We start from the raw sequence: 18,072 nt of genomic DNA, 5'->3' as shown, positions 1-18,072 counted from the left end.
GTTCAAATATGGGCTATATCGTGCACTCTTTAGGTCACGTCCTACACAAAATTCGGGAAAAGTAATGTTTAGAAGCTCGTTTCGGATGGTTTTGACATTTTTCAGCAGGTTGTCCTTGCGGCTCCCTTTACGACGGTTAAATTTTTTTCGGTAGCATAAACATACTTCCCGAGATAATAGCCTAAAAGCTCCAAGAAACCTTGACGGCACAAACTAAAATGGCAAATCCGCAAGGTAACTCTCGCAGGGAATTTTTGATTGTTCCAAACTTTACACATCGTATTATTTCATTTAGTCAGGTATCAGGTTGGAATATGGACGATATCGGTCTCGTCCTTCCCACACAAAATTTGGGAAAGTGCAGTTTAACAGCTCATCTCGCAACTTTTTGAACACTTTCAAAAAGGAGAATCCGATTTGGTCCAAACGTTGTACATCGTATTAGTTCATACAGCCTCGAATTATGTCCGAATACATGGTTCCACTCTTTCGGGTACCTCCCACACAAAGTTTAGGAAGAGTGCAGTTTAAGAACTCGTCTCGTATGGTTTTCAAATGTTTGGCTACATGTTTTTATGCGACCCTTGCTAAACCTGTACAATTTTTTCGGGTGTAAATCCTGAGAAATTGGCCCAAACTCAAAAAAAAAACCTTTACGTCAGAAGTATTGTGTTTACTTCGTTTCTTTAGGTCTGCGGCTTAGGGTAAACAGATGACTGATGCTTTCTTACTTTTTATACCCTACACCACTATGTGGGGAGGGTATTATAAGTTGGTTTTGGCCAAAAAGTTTGTAACGCATCGAAATAATGGTCGTAGACCCATACTTATATATATCAAAATGAATGTCTCGACGAGCTGAGTCGATCTGGCTATGTGTGTCCGTCCGTCAGTCCGTCCGTCCGTCCGTCTGTCCGTCTGTCCATCTAAACCTTGTAATCACTCTACAGGCCGCAATTTTGATCGGATCGTCACGAAATTTTGGATGTTGATGGGGGTCCCGGAGGGGAAGAAGCCTATTGATTTCGGTGATGGTCGGATAATATTTAGGGGTCGGAAAGGGCAAAAAACTTAGGTGGATAAAAAGACAACGTTTTTTTCCAAAGCCAATATCTCAGCTTCTATATGGGGTATACCAAAAGCAAAACCTGACAATGAAAGCAGAAATTATCACCTTTCTAATGATGTAAAGTAGGTGCTCGTAGGTGATCAAACAACGAAGATATCGCAATAGTAGCAAATAAAACCCCAATTTTCATTTTTGCGATTTTAATTATATTTACAAATATCACAGCTTTAGTTGAAAATTTTCCAAAAGCAAAGCCTGACTATGAAAGTAGAAGATCCCGTCTTTATAATGATGCAAACTAGGTCGGTGTAGGTAACCAAATAACGGAGATATCGCAATAGTCGGTAATGCATCCAATTTTTCTATTTTTTTTGGAAATCACGCTACAGGTCGCAATATTGATCGGATCGTCACGAAACTTTCAGGGTTAATGGGGGTCTCACAGATGAAGAAGCATATTGATTTTGGTGATGGTCGGATAATATTTAGGAGTCGGAATGGGCAAACACTTATTTGGAGAAAAGTCAACATTTTATTTCAAAGCCAATATCTCTGTTTCTTTAAGAGGTATATCAAAAGCAAAACATGGCAAGGAAAGTAGAAAATATCACCTTTATTACAACGGTTGGCGAAGGTGGTCAAACAAGGGAGATACCACAATAATCGGTAATGCATCCAATTCTTCCATTTTTTTGCAATCAAGCTACAGGTCGTAATTTTGATCGGTAATTTTGGTTGCTTATGGGGATACCAGAGACAAAGAGGCATATTATTTTTGGTGGTAGTCGGTTTATATTCCCTAAAAGAAATGTTTACCAGGGAAAAGCTTATGCACAGGGGTAGTGGTGTAGGGTATCACATGGTCGGTCGCGTCCCGACTATATCCTTTGTTTGAATATTAATATTGATAAGTAAGAAAGAGTTAAGATCGGCAGGGCCGAGCTTTTTATACCCTCCACCATAAAATATTCGGAACTTATATGAAATAATTAGTTTCTAATTTAGCTAATTTGTGGTGAAGAGTTCTTTTGACCATTTTGATCCCTTTGAGTTTCGCATGGCTGAAATAATTAGGAAATGCCAAAACAAATTTTAATGTTTTCTGGCTTGGGCATTCAGCTCTAAGGTTCTGGGATTCTTTTTATACCCTCCACCATAGTATGGAGGGTATATTAAATTTGTTTTTCCGTTTGTAACGCATTGAAATACTCATTTGCGACCCTATAAAGTATATATATATTCTTGATCAGGGTAAAATTCTGAGTCGATCTGTGCACGTCCGTCCGTCCGTCTGTGGTAATCACTCTAGCATCCACAAAAATGGAGATAGAACGCTGAAATTTTGGGAAAATGCGTCTTTTGTCTGCAGGCAGGTCAAGTTCGATGATGGGCTATATCGGTCCACGTTTGGGTATAGCCCCCATATAACGGTACCCCCGATTTAAGGTATTTTGCAGTTTTTCTCTACATTTTCAGACCGATTTAGCTATAATTTTACAATTAGGGTTCTTTAGTGTCAATAAACTTATATAACAAAAGTTGTGGACATAGTTCCACGTTTTGGTATAGCCCCCATATAACGGTACCCCCCGATTTACGGTATTTTGCCGTTTTTAGCTACATTTTCAGACCGATTTAGCTATAATTTCACATTTAGGGTTCTTTAGTGTCAATAAACTTATATAACAAAAGTTGTGGACATAGGTCCACATTTTGGTATAGCCCCCATATAACGATATCCCCCCGATTTACGGTATTTTGACGTTTTTAGCTACATTTTCAGACCGATTTAGCTATAATTTGACATTTAGGGTTCTTATATGTCAATAAACTTATATAACAAAAGTTGTGGACATAGGTCCACATTTTGGTATAGCCCCCATATAAGGGTACCCCCAGATTTACGGTATTTTGACGTTTTTAGCTACATTTTCAGACCGAGTTATCTATAATGTGACATTTAGGGTTCTTATGTGTCCATAAACTTATATAACAAAAGTTGTGGACATAGGTCCACGTTTTGGTATAGCCCCTATATAAGAGTACCCCCGATTTACGGCATTTTGACGTGTTTAGCTACATTTTCAGACGGATTTAGCTATAAATTAACATTTGGGGTTCTTAAGTGTCAATAAACTTATATAAAAAACAAGTAAAAAAGCGTTAAGTTCGGCCGGGCCGAACTTTTCATACCCTCCACCATAAAATATTTTGAACTAAAATGGAATAATTAGTTTTCATTCCTGTCCCAAACTCTAAGTGGGTACGTTAAAATGTCAGATAATGTACATAAAATGCTTCATTCGGGAGGCCCTTTTTTATGGTGCCTATATCTAACTATGTATGTTGACAAATTTGGTGGGCTAGAAATTGGGAGGTACCGTTATATAGGGGTTATAATAAAACATGGACCTATGTTCACAGTTTTTGATGGGAGCCTTTAATGTCAAATAACTTCTAATTCGGTTAAAAATTGTAGCTAGAATCCTCAAAATACCGAAAATCGGTACATAACGTGGAAACTTCAAATGTCGTCCAAAAAATAAAGCTATGGTACGGAAAATCGGGAGGTTTGTTTTGGGGCTATACCAAAACATGGACCTACGTTCGGTTAAACATTTTAAGTAAAATCCTCAAAGTACCGAAAATCGGAAAGTATCGTTATATTGGGGCTATGTTGAAAATTGCTAATGCGACTTTTACAACCTTCAAATGTCAAATTACTGCTAGTTCGGTTTTGTATTGTAGCTAAAATCATCAAATTACTGAAAATCGGGAGGTACCGTTATATGGGGCTTTTATCAATACATCGACCTTTCTTGACAATTTTTGGTGGAGAGATGTAGTGACCACTAAGAATTTCAAATGTCAAATCCTCAAATTATAGATAATTCGGTTAAAACTTGTAGGTAAAATTCTCAAAATACCGAAAATCGGGAGGTACCGTTATATGGGGCTTTACCAAAACATGGACCTATGTTCATAATTTTTTCGAATATAAGTTTTTTGGTCACTAAGAACCCTAAATATCAAATTATAGCTAGTCTATACCAAAACGTGGACCTATGTCACAAGTTTTGTTATATAAGTTTTTTGACATTTAAGAACCCTAAATGTCAAATTATAGCAACATCGGTCGTATATACCGTAAATCGGGGGGTACCGTTATATGGGGGCTATACCAAAACGTGGACCGATATAGCTCGTCATCGAACTTGACTTGCCTGCAAACAAAAGACGCATTTTCCCGAAATTTCAGACTATTTTGGTGGAGAGGTGTAGTGACCACTAAGAACTTCAAATGTCAAATGTTCAAATTACAGCTAATTCGGTTAAAACTTCATCTCAAAATACCGAACATCGGGTGGTACCGTTTTATGGGGCTATACCAAAACATGTACCTATGTTCATAATTTTTTCGAATATAAGTTTTTTGGTCACTAAGAACCCTAAATATCAAATTATAGCTAATTCGGTCTAGAAATGTGACTTAAAACGTCAAATACCTGAAATCAGGCGGTAACGTTATATGGGGGCTATTCCAAAACATGGACCTATGTCCACTAGTTTTGTTATATAAGTTTATTGACACTTAAGAATCCAAAATGTCAATTTACAGCTAAATCAATTTGAAAATGTAGCTAAAAACGTCAAAATACCGTAAATCGGGAGTACCGTTATATGGGGGCTATACCAAAACGTGGACCTATGCCCACAACTTTTGTTATATACGTTTTTTGACACTTAAGAACCCTTAATGTCAAATTATAGCTACATCGGTCTGAAAATTTAGCTAAAAACGTCAAAATACCGTAAATCGGGGGTACCGTTATATGGGGGCTATACCAAAACGTGGACCTATGTCCACCAGTTTTGTTATATAAGTTTATTGACACGTAAGATCCTTAAATGCCAAATTATAGCTAAATCGGTCTGAAAATGGAGCTAAAAACGTCAAAATACCGTAAATCGGGGGGTACCGTTATATGGGGGCTATCCCAAAACGTGGACCTATGTCCACAACTTTTGTTATATAAGTTTATTGACACTTAAGAACCCTAAGTGTCAAATTATAGCTACATCGGTCTGAAAATTTTTTCTAAAAGCGTCAAAATACCGTAAATCGGGGGGTACCGTTATATGGGGGCTATACCAAAACGTGGACCTATGTCCACCAGTTTTGTTATATAAGTTTATTGACACTTAAGAACCCTAAGTGTCAAATTATAGCTAAATCGGTCTGAAAATGTAGCTTAAAACGTCAAAATACCGTAAATCGGGGAGTACCGTTATATGGGGGCTATACCAAAACGTGGACCTATGTCCACAACTTTTGTTATATAAGTTTATTGACACTTGAGAACCCTAAATGCCAAATTATAGCTAAATCGGTCTGAAAATGTAGCTAAAAACGTCAAAATACCGTAAATCGGGGGGTACCGTTATATGGGGGCTATACCAAAACGTGGACCAATGTCCACCCTTTTTGTTATATAAGTTTATTGGCACTTAAGAACCCTAAGTGTCAAATTATAGCTAAATCGGTCTGAAAATGTAGCTAAAAACGTCAAAATACCGTAAATCGGGTGGTACCGTTATATGGGGGCTACACCAAAACGTGGACCTATGTCCACCAGTTTCGTTATATAAGTTTATTGACACTTAAGAACCCTAAATGTCAAATTTTAGCTAAATCGGTCTGAAAATGTAGCTAAAAACGTCAAAATACCGTAAATCGGGGGGTACCGTTATATGGGGGCTATACCAAAACGGGGACCGATATAGCCCATCATCGAACTTGACCTGCCTGCAAACAAAAGACGCACTTTCCCAAAATTTCAGCGTCCTATCTCCATTTTTGTGGATGCTAGAGTGATTACCACAGACGGACGGACGGACGGACGGACATGCACAGATCGACTCAGAATTTTACCCTGATCAAGAATATATATACTTTATAGGGTCGCAAATGAGTATTTCAATGCGTTACAAACGGAAAAACAAACTTAATATACCCTCCATACTATGGTGGAGGGTATAACTAGTGGACGTAGATAAATGTTCTGGAATAGCCCCCATATAACGTTACCGCCCGATTTCAGGTATTTTGACGATTTAAGTCGCATTTCTACACCGAATTAGCTATAATTTGATATTTAAGGTTCTTAGTGACCACAAAACTTATATTCGAAAAAAATTATGAACATAGGTACATGTTTTGGTATAGCCCCATATAAAATTACCTCCTGATTTTCGGTATTTTGAGATTTTTTCCTACAAGTTTTAACCGAATTAGCTGTAATTTGAACATTTGACATTTGAAGTTCTTAGTGGTCACCACACCTCTCCACCAAAATTGTCTGAAATTTTGGGAAAATGCGTCTTTTGTTTGCAGGCAGGTCAAGTTCTATGATGGGCTATATCGGTCCACGTTTTGGTATAGCCCCCATATCACGGTACCCCGATTTACGGTATATTGACGTTTTTAGCTACATTTTCAGACCGATGTAGCTATAATTTGACATTTAGGGTTCTTATATGTCAATAAATTTATATAACAAAAGTTGTGGACATAGGTCCACGTTTTGGTATAGCCCCCATATAACGGTACCCCTAATTTATGGCATTTTGACGTTTTTAGTTACATTTACAGACCGATTTAGCTATAAATTGCCATTTAGGGTTCTTAAATGTCAACAAACTTACACAACTAGTGGACATAGGTGCATGTTTTGGAATAGCCCCCATATAACGTTTCCGCCCGATTTCAGGTATTTTGACGTTTAAATTCACATTTCTAGACCGAATTAGCTATAATTTGATATATAGGGTTCCTAGTGACCAAAAAAACTTATATTCGAATTAATTATGAACGTAGGTCCATGTTTTGGTATAGCCCCATATAACGGTACCTCGTTATAAAGGATTTCGGTATCCCCATATAACGGATTTTCGGTATTTTGAGAATTTTACCTACAAGTTTTAACCGAATTATCTGTAATTTGAACATTTGAAATACTTAGTGGTCACCACACCTCTCCACCAAAAATTGTCAAGAAAGGTCAATGTATTGATAAAGCTCCCATATAAAAGTACCTCCCGATTTTCAGTAATTTGATGATTTTAGCTACAATATTAAACCGAACTTGCAGTAATTTGACATTTGAAGTTCTTAGTGGTCACAACACCTCTCCATAAAAAATTTTCAACATAGGTCCATGTTCGGATATATGTAGCTCCCATATAACAGTACCTCCCAATTTTCAGTAATTGGCAATTTTAGCTAAAATTTTTAACCGAACTAACTGTAATTTGACCTTTGAAGGTTGTTGTGGTCACCACACATCTGCATCAACAATTTTCAACATAGCCCCAATATAACGATACTTCCCGATTTTCGGTACTTTGAGGATTTTACTTAAATGTTTAACCACGTAGGTCCATGTTTTGGTATAGCCCCAAAACAAACCTCCCGATTTTCCGTACCTTAGTTTATTTTTTGGACGAACTTTCTGTAATTTGAAATTTAAAAGCCAACAAAAATTCTGCAACAAAAATTGTTCATTTAAGTTCATATTTTGGTATAGCCCACATACCTCCGAACTAGTTGTTTATGACTTTTGAAGTTCCTACGTTATGTACCGATTTTCGGTATTTTGAGGATTCTAGCTACAATTTTTAACAGAATTAGGAGTTATTTGATATTAAAGGCTCCCATCAAAAACTGTCAACATAGGTCCATGTTTTATTATAACCCATATATAACGGTACCTCCCAATTTCTCGCCCACCAAAAATTGTCAACATAAAAAAGGGTCTCCCGAATGAAGCATTTTATACACATTATCTGACATTTTAACGTACCCACTTAAAGTTGGGGACAGGAATGAAAACTAATTATTCCATTTTAGTTTAGAATATTTTATGGTGGAGGGTATGAAAAGTTCGGCCCGGCCGAACTTAACGCTTTTTTACTTGTTGGATTTTAACAATGATAGTAGTTTAGTTTAATTACTTTTACTCTTAGAAATATTCGGTTTTCTTACCCATACAATCACCCAGAATAACATGTTCTTTGTGTGCACCTCTGTTGTAGAGTAGCCCTATATGCCGAATTTTTCTCTTCGGTACCAGCACAACTCTCCAGGTCGTACCATGGATTACTTGGTGGAGGTCTCTGGTATCCATGTATGGATTTTTGAGGCTGTTTGCTTGGAGTGAGCAATACTTTGCCATTGTTCTGATATGTTATCGGGACGAGGAGTGCTTTTATTAAGCAATTGGACCAGTTGAGTGGAATATGCTGTGGCTATCTGTTGTGATTGCAGCTTACCAATGTCTAACTTTCGCGTTGTGTCTATTCGTATTTTATTTGCTACGTTTAACCGGGTACGTACGTTTGCTGCAACAAGGTGGTGGTCCGAGTCTATGTTTACTCCTGGGAACGTACATCCAACACGCTCGATGAATGTCACCCATGTATCACAACGAGATCAATCTAATTTCATATTTTCTGATCCGGAGATAGCCAGCCCTTACGAATGTGGAGATGCTTAAATCTGGTGTTGCTAAGTACCATGTTTTTTCCCGCTGCAAAGTCTATCCGCCTCATACCGTTGTCAGATGTTTCACTATGCTGGGCCGAACCCCACCACGAGTTGTATTGAAGTAAAAGGGAAAAATTAGTTTCCTTTCGTTTATGAATAAGACTAAATACCAAATTTCAACAATTTCAAAAAACCGAAATTCGGGAAGTACCGTTCTATGGGGGCTATATTAAAACTTCGAATTATATATACCTACAAATATCTGGCGGAAAGTTTTTTGGCTCAAAGAGGTCTAAATACCAAACTTCCGATAAGATAATGTGGCTAAAACCTTCAAAATACCGAAAATCAAGAGGTACCCTATGGGGTACATAGGAAGACGTGGACCTATACTTATCCTCTGGAATATTTTATAACCCCATGGAAGACTAAATAACAAATTTCAGTTATTTCAGTGGGATATTGACGTCACAACCCTCAGAATTACGAAAATCTGAAGGTACCGTTCTATGGGGGCTATATCGAAACGTGGACCTATACCGACGAATTTCAGTCGGAAAAGTTGTTACCTCCGACGTAGACTAAATACCCAAGTTCCGCCATTTCGGTGGGCGATTTTCGGTTGTAGCCACAACCCTTCAAAATAAAGAAAATCGGAATGTACCGTTCTATAAGGGGAATATGAAGGCGTGGTGGAAAGTTGTATATATACAACGAAGACTAAATACCAAATTTCAGCCATTTCGGAGGAATATTGAGGCCACAACCTGCAAACTCCCGAGGGAGGTATTGTTCTATTGGAGCTATATGAAGGCGTTTACTAATACCGACAAATTTCATATGGAAAGTTGTATATCCACAACGAAGACTAAATACCAAATTCTTGCCATTTCGGTGGATTATTGTGGCCACAACCTTCAAAGCACAGAAAAACGAGGGGTACCGTTCTGAGGAGGCTATAATAAAATTTCATACTTCGAAGGTGTGGACCTATACTGACAAAATTCTGGGATAAAGTTTTATATCCCCAACGAAGATTAAGTACCATATTTCAGCCATTTCCGAGGAATATTGAGGCCACAGCATTCAAAATACCCATATCGGGAGGCATTGTTCTATGGGGGCTATATGAAGACAAATTTCATATGGAAAGTTTTATACCCCAAATGAAAACTAAGTACTACATTTTACCCATTTCGGAGGAATATTGAGGCCACAACCTTCAAAATACCGAAAATCGTGAGGTACTGTTCAATGGGGGCTATATGAAGGCGTGGGCCTATACCGACAAAATTCTGGAGGAAAGTTTTATATCCCCAACGAAGATTAAGTACCGTTTTTCAGCCATTTCGGAGGAATATTGAGGCCACAACGTTCGAAATCCCCATATAGGATATTTCTATATACCGACAAATTTCATATGGAAAGCTTTATACCCCAAATGAAGACTAAATACCAAATTTCAGCCATTTCGGTGTGATAATGATGCTAAAACCTTCACAATACCGAAAATCGGGAGGTACCGTTCTATGGGGGCTATATCAAAACGTGGACCGATATAGCCCATTTGCAATACCAAACATCCTAGGAGTAAAATAAACTTTTATGCCAAATTACAAAACTTAAAGTTTGCGAGCTGTATTTTGATTTCAACAGACGGATGGACAGACGGACGTTGTTATATCGACTTAGAATTTTATTCGATCAATATTTCGATGTGTTACAAACGGAATGACAAATTTAATTATAACCTCCATATTATGGTGGAGGGTATGAAAGTAGGTATAGTGGAAGTACCCCGCGCCCTCCAAAATTCAACGAAATTTGTAGACATTTTCACCGATGGCCATCCCCGTACATTAACTGAAAAATTTTGAAGTTTTTGTAAAAAAAATTATATTGGAATTTTTCAAATGTTCTCTTCATAAAAAGTTATGACAAACATTTCAAAAAAAAAAAACGAATTATCAAAATCGGTCCAGCCGTTTACAACTAATGCATTTACCAACGGACGACATTAAAATTTTACTTATAAAGATATAATTTACAGAAATATCTTTTATTTATTCCGAACCAGACACATGTAGCCTTTGTCTACAACAACAATAAATGTTATGTATATGCAATAGGGTTATGACTTTTTTACAACCTCATATCCCTGTATCATAGCGTGATGAGTTTTGCCATAAGATTACATAAAATCATATTTATAAGGTGATTCTGTGAAAAAACCTCACGCACAAAATTATTTTAAAATTTGAATTTATCAAAATTATGGACAATTTTTTGAAGTCACTGTAAGCAGATATACAATTGAAACTAAACTTTATAGTCACATGAGGTAATTAAACTGACATAACATTGTTTTCCCACTAATTTTATTCAATTCTGAGAATCGTAAAAATGTCGTAAACGCTTTTATTAAAAGATATAATTTTTTAACAAAAAACAAAAAATTTTAAATTTTTTCAAAGTGGTTTGTGCACGACCTTTTTCAATATTTGAATGAAATAAACATTATTATATTTATTAGTAGGCTTATATTTATTCATTAGTACAACAAAAAATAATTTTTGAAAAAAAAAAATTTTTTTCATTTCATACATTTTTTCAAAAAATTATATTTTTAAAATCGATTTGTGCGTGAACTTTTTTTATATTTCAATGGAATAAACGATAGCATAGTGATTATTAGACAAAACTTCATTCATCCCTGCTACAGGAAATCATTTTTGAGAAAAAATGTCAAAAAGTCATAAGCCTAATATGCAACATTCTAAACTCCGATTGTTCCACATTAAAATCTAACCTTATATGTTTTCTATACAATATGTTTTAAACCCAAAGTAAACACAAAGACTTTTTAAAATTCATAAAAAAACTTAAAATGTTACAATGCGTGCAGTTATTCATACATTTTTGCAATTATAAGAGCTGGTCAAAAGAATATTTTATTGTCGTTGTTGTTGTTGCTTTTTCTTTTTCTGTTTTTATATTGTTGTTTGACGTTGAAGTTTAAGTTTAAAAGCCAAAGGCAACAGAATACATACATACATACATACAAAAGTACGTGCATACACTCACCTGTATAAAAGAGACTAAACCAAAGGTACTTAGCCCCTCTACAATAAGCTCAAGTGTAAACAATGTTGTTAAAAAATGTTGACACAGTGACCTCATAATGTGTAGTACAGCTTAAATGCTTATAAATGCCATGGACGTATGATTGTATGTATAATAACTACAGTTACATATAGCAGTACATATAAAAAACAACAAAAGTATATAAATGAACGTTTTTTATGTATGTATGATTATTTCAGTTTTGTATTCCCTTTCATAAAAGAAAACAGTATTCATAAGGGTACTTGAGTGTTGAGGTAAAGGCCTACTTTACGCAGGTCATAGTATACCCTACTTGGAATATTTATGTGAATGTATGAATGTCAGAAAAAAGTGTTGCAAATTTGTCATTCATTTTGTTAAATTTGAAAGTTCTTTAGGGTTAGGATGAGAGTAGATGAAAATTGCAGATTTAATGGCACAACTCGACTAACAGAGGTCTGATCGTCGCTAAGAAACTTGCCTGCGAAAATATCCAGATTCCAAATGTAACGAGGTAGTAATGGACACTTTTGTTTTTGGGTGATCAAGTGTATGAACGAGTACACCCCGGAGAAAAGCAAAACTTAGCAATGCTCCGGACGACACCAAGCCGGATTAGCGGCACTCTAAAAATTGGACAACGAACTCTTATTTGAAATAAGAGAAAGCTCTCCAGATGATATGGAGTGAAGCTCTCTCTATAGTTAACGTTAATTGATGGGGTTGCAGATTGTTATCTGTGTAATGGATATTTTGAATGAATCTTTAGACTTGATTTCATTCCACGACGGCTGATGGGTTTTTAGCCCTGGTTTTTACAAACTCCTTAACATTATCTCGAGAAGTGTGGGTTAATGCACAAGTAACAGGGGCTACGAGGATTGCCTTCCGTAAAAATTTCAATAAGATCCTAGAACTGGCTTTAAACTGCATTTTAGGGAAAAGTTATTTTATTTTGTGGGGAGGTAATCGAAACGATGGACAAGTATGGTCCATACACGCAGTTCAAGTAAGTTTGGACAAAACATTACGAGGACCAAATCGATTGATCCTTTCGAGAGATATAGTGCGCATCAGCCAGCGGACTGGGCAAAATCGATTCTTAATTGTCGGAAAAGGCTTTCATTTAAAACCAATATTTCGAGGTACAGTTTTTCCGGAGAAGCATGCGACCATTTGCTTCGAAGTGCTTCTTACATGAACAACATTCCTTGGATTTGGCTCGCTTTCGAAGACCTAAACGGTCGATTCTCATTTGTTTCGGGCTCCTAAACATAGAACCAAGATTCATTTGTAACGATCTTATAAACGTAGCTTGATGCTACGAGATCGTTTTTATTTAGAATTTCTTTGCACCAATCCACAAGAGCCTTTTTTGAGCGATTGTTCAATTTTGCTGGATCTAATTTTTCTGGCACAACGGCCGAATTTGGGCGACTCTCACTACCTTCGTTTTTGGGAGTGTCGGCACCAATTGAATTCATTAAAACAGTTTTTCAAAGTGCAATAGGATGGTCCTTTATCGGAACACAAAGGTTTAATTTGATCGTGCACTCTTGTCGTGATTATCCACGTCGAAATTTGTGAAAAATTACACCAAGCAACACTGAAAATGCAAACAACTTCTAGTATGATTTTTTATACCCTCAGCCTTTAGGCTAGAAAGGGTATATCAGGAATATTGTCAATTATTTCATATTCCATTTCAGAAAAAAAGGATAAATTTTTTTCGCGCTACATCAACGATTTTTGATATGTAGGTTAAGAAAAAAATTCCGAGTACGAATCTGGTCGCGAGCCAATTTTTGGTTGTTGCGGACAAAAGTTATGGCGCTTTTATTTCGCTTTTTAAGAAAGAAAATATTATAAAAACGCTAATTATTTTAATGAGCACAATTGTTACAAAAAAGTTCTCTCGAAGTTACTTCAGCGAGTAGATTGCATAATACCTGCAAAATGTTACACAGAATTCGCGGAATGTACAAAAAATTGATAAATTATTGAATATAAGTCTACTTTTTTCAAAATTAAGGCCCATTTAGTGGTCATAAAATTACAAGAAAAAAATTGCTGTGGATCCAAACTTCACGGCAAATCAAATGAGACTACAATCATGCAGATTGGTGTTATAGTTTGGATGTTACAGCGAAAATAAGCACATATTTCGGTCAAAAAAATAATTTTTTGTTTAAAAAAATATTTTTCACATGCATTATTTAGTAGAAAATATTGTAAAAATTTATAGGAATACTTCCTTCATTTTGCTTAAATCTCCCAACAAAATAGACGGGTTTTGCTTTATTGACATTCATATTAAAGCTTTCCCATTAGGGAAGCTAATTGGGTTGATGGGGATATATGTCAAAGCTTCTGAAATGGAAATAAAGGTCAAATAACCCATTTTTATTTATATGCATTTTTAAATACGTGTAAATCGCGTAATTATCAAAATCAGTTTGTCCGCATATGATTTTCATGTACAGTAATACCGTATCTTTTAATTTGAATATAGTTTTCGAAATTTAATTTGGAGGCTAAGATGTAGCATCGGCTGCATCTTAGTGCCTAAAAACCTATATAACGTCGCTAACTTGCGCGGAGTGCGTATGCTTTTTGTCCGCATCCGATTTCAGTGTCCACCATAAAAATCTACATCGATATACATCTATTTCAAGGCGGTCAACGAAGAACCGTGGATGTAGCATCACACACTATTTTTTGGGATAAAATGAATGTAGCTCCCTTATCAGTGAAGTTTTCAAATCTCTGTTTCCGCTAAAACAAAGATGCTGTATTAGTTGTTTCATTGCAGTGGAAACGAACCGCAGAAAACGCGATAAAATACGCGATATTTCCAAAAACAATTTTAGGTGATTTTTCTACTTTGGATTTTCTTGTAACTCGCGTTTTAGTGGATGGATTTTCACGGAGAATGATTTATTAGATCCGGAACGTAAAAAACTAAAATGTGCAATCAAGTACGAGGAAATCGAATGACAATTGTAAAAATTAGGCCCAAATAATATGATTTTTAGAAAAATATTCACACAAAATTTCGTCATTTCGATACATATTTCTGTGAAGCTGTGGAGGCTACATTCACGATATACGTATCAAAAAGCTCAGAATCGCAAGTACTATAATCCTATTAAAGCCTTTTTGAAAAATCTGTTTGCGGAACGCGACTAGAAGAAAATGTCAAAAAACACTGTAAATTTGGCTTCAAAATGTCAGCGTCATTTATTGGTAGACGCTGATGAAATTTTGAAAAGTTATACATTAGTGAGATTATCCTTATTTACTTGGCTTCTACTTTTACTTTGACAGGAAAATCGTGAGAAGTGTGGTTTACTCACAAATCGAGAGAAAACAAAAAAAGACACGTTGGCTTCAACCCATTTTTACCCATTTTCTAACATAAATATAGCCACAGCTTCCACGCAAATTAACTTTTGAGGCCAATATTTTTTGCCACGTCCAAAAACATTTCATTTTATCCATAAACATTTAATTTGTATAATATACAATCACAAGTCGCGTGTTCTAAAAGGGTAAACCTTGGCTTCAGCTATGTTAAATTTTCAAAAATATTGGTGATATACACTTTCATACGGGCAAAATGTGCCTCATCGAAATAATGGTTTTAGACCCCAAGTATGTTTGGACGAAATGTGTTTCAGACAATTTGGAGTCGATTTAGCAATGTCCGTCCGTCTGTCTGTCTGTCCGTCTGTCTGACTGGTTGGTGCGCACGATAACTCTCAAACGGATGAGCCGATTTGGTCCAAAATTTGGCTATCGTAATATTTTGTCCAAACTTAGTTCAAGTTCGAAGATGGGCCATATCGGTCTACTCCTTCAGGTACCTCCCCCACAAAAGTTCGAAAATGTTCGGAAAATTTGTGCGCACGAAAACTCTTGAAGGGAGTAACCGATTTGGTCCATACTTTACACATCGTGAAATGTGTACCAGACTTAGATAAGGTTTCAATATGGACTCAATTGGTCCACTCCTTCGGGTACCTCCTACACAAAATTTCGGAAAAGTTCAGTTTAGGGCCTGCTCTCGAATCGGGGCAAGTCCATACCTAAAAAATACAAAAAAGCCCTATGACACCTATGTGTGTAGTGGTTGGAGCGCAAGATAACACTCGAACGGATCTGCCGATCCGATCCACAATTTTGCTTTGTAATATTTTGGGCAATCTTAGTTTAAGTTCGAAGATAAGCCATATCGGTCCACTCCTTCAGGTACCTCCCCCACAAAAGCTCAAAATTTTCGAAAAAAGTGTGCGTACGATAACTCTTGATAGGAGTGACAGATTTTGTCCATACTTCACACATCCTAATATATCTACCAGGTATAGGTCAGCTTCGAATATGGACTATATTTGTCCACTCCATCCGGTACCTCCCACACAAAATTTCGGATAAGTTCACTTTAAGACCTGATATCGAATCACATTGATTTTTGTTGAAGCAACTTGAATTCGCTGCCTCAATTACGATTGTAAAAGTTTTTTTAGGGGCAAGTCCATACTTCTTGAGCAAACAGCCCGAAGAATGTAAAAAGCCCCTATTGCACCATATGTTGTGGCTGGAGATCCACTTCCATAACGGTCAATGTCGATCCATTCCTTTTAGTATCTCCCCCGCAAAACTTTTGATCTTTAATCCTAATCAACATTTTTGTCGGTTCAAACGCCCAAAATTTTTAAAAACCCCTAAATACATACGTATTTTGGGGAAAATGTTGTTTCAATATACACAGGCTGAGGGTATATCTCTGTCGGCAAAGCCAACTGATACTTTTTTACTTGTTTTAAGTACATCTTTAGACTACAAAAACCCTAGTAGGGTTTTGTCCTGTCAGATCCAGTTCGGATTTTATGGTCTCATCTAAACCTGGCTAAATCTACACTTTTTGCATTTATCGAGCCTTTATCTCAGAAACGAAAAGATATTTGGCCTTGCTGTCTTTAGCAATATTGTAGCCCTAAACTAGTAGAGCTTATCTTTTGAAAGAACCACGTAAGAAAAACTCCATCTAGGGCACAAAATCTATAAAATATAGAAAATTTTACATAATTGCTGAAAATCTGGTCAGTATCGGCTAAACAGTTGGGAGTTGAATCAAGTAACCTTTTGCAAAAATCATCCAAATAAAGTTCTCAACAATTCTTTGGAACATTCTGAAACTCTAAAATGCTTACTTCATGTTGTTTCAGCGGTATTTTGCATCATATCTTTTACAACACCTATATCAAACACAGGGTGACGTAGGGGATGGAAGATACCAAGGAACGGTCCTGACCGGTTTTAACATGGCAAAGCCCAGGATTTATCTTGGTCCCTCTTTCATCTCAAGTGGACACTGACCTCCCCGTGGTGTCACCTGGGGAACTGCCTTTAACACCCGTTAAAGGTAGTGAGCTAACATGTGCCGCGCGTTCACCCATAAGAACGTTAAAAACTTGGGTTTGGGCGTCGGGTTAGTAACCCTCCCCTAGAAAAAACATCCTACTATGAAAAAACGAAAGAAAAGAAAAACAAACCCCTCTAAAGTTGACGAACCCCGCAAACGTTTTAAGGACCATGATCTGCGAATCTGCACCTGGAATGTTCGCACTCTTTATAGAGAAGGTGCAGTCTTCGCATTGGCAGACGTACTTGAAAAGTACAAGGCCGATATTACTGCCATACAGGAAATACGATGGATTGGGAAAGGCGTCACAACAACACCTAAAGGTGACGCACTGTATTATAGCTGCCATGACGTAAAGCATGAGTTTGGTTGCGGATTCGTAGTTAGTCGGAGACTAAAACATCTGGTATCCAGCTTCACCCCAGTGAATGAAAGACTTGCTGCAATTCGAATAAAAGCTAAATTCTTCAACATCAGCTTTATTTGCGCTCATGCTCCCACTGAAGAAAAGGACGAACAGACCAAAGATATATTTTACGAGCGCTTAGAAGAAACATATGACCGTTGCCCTGCCCATGACATTAAAATCATTCTTGGCGATTTTAATGCCAAAATTGGAAAGGAGAATATCTTTGGCCCAACAGTCGGGAAATTCAGTCTCCACAGTGAAACATCTGACAATGGTATGAGGCTGATAGACTTTGCAGCTGCAAAAAACATGGTAGTTAGCAGTACCAGATTTAAGCATCTCGATATTCATAAGGGCACCTGGCTGTCCCCAGATCAAAGAACAAGTAATCAAATTGATCATGTTGTGATAGATGGAAGACATTCATCCAGCGTGTTGGATGTACGATCGTTCCGAGGCGCAAACATTGATTCGGACCACTATCTTGTTGCAGCAAAGGTACGTACCCGTCTAAACGT

Source organism: Musca autumnalis, unplaced genomic scaffold (assembly GCF_047663935.1).
Source record: "Musca autumnalis isolate F117 unplaced genomic scaffold, ASM4766393v1 scaffold_2, whole genome shotgun sequence".
Classification (NCBI taxonomy): Eukaryota; Metazoa; Arthropoda; class Insecta; order Diptera; family Muscidae; genus Musca; species Musca autumnalis.
This window is presented reverse-complemented; position numbering follows the sequence as displayed.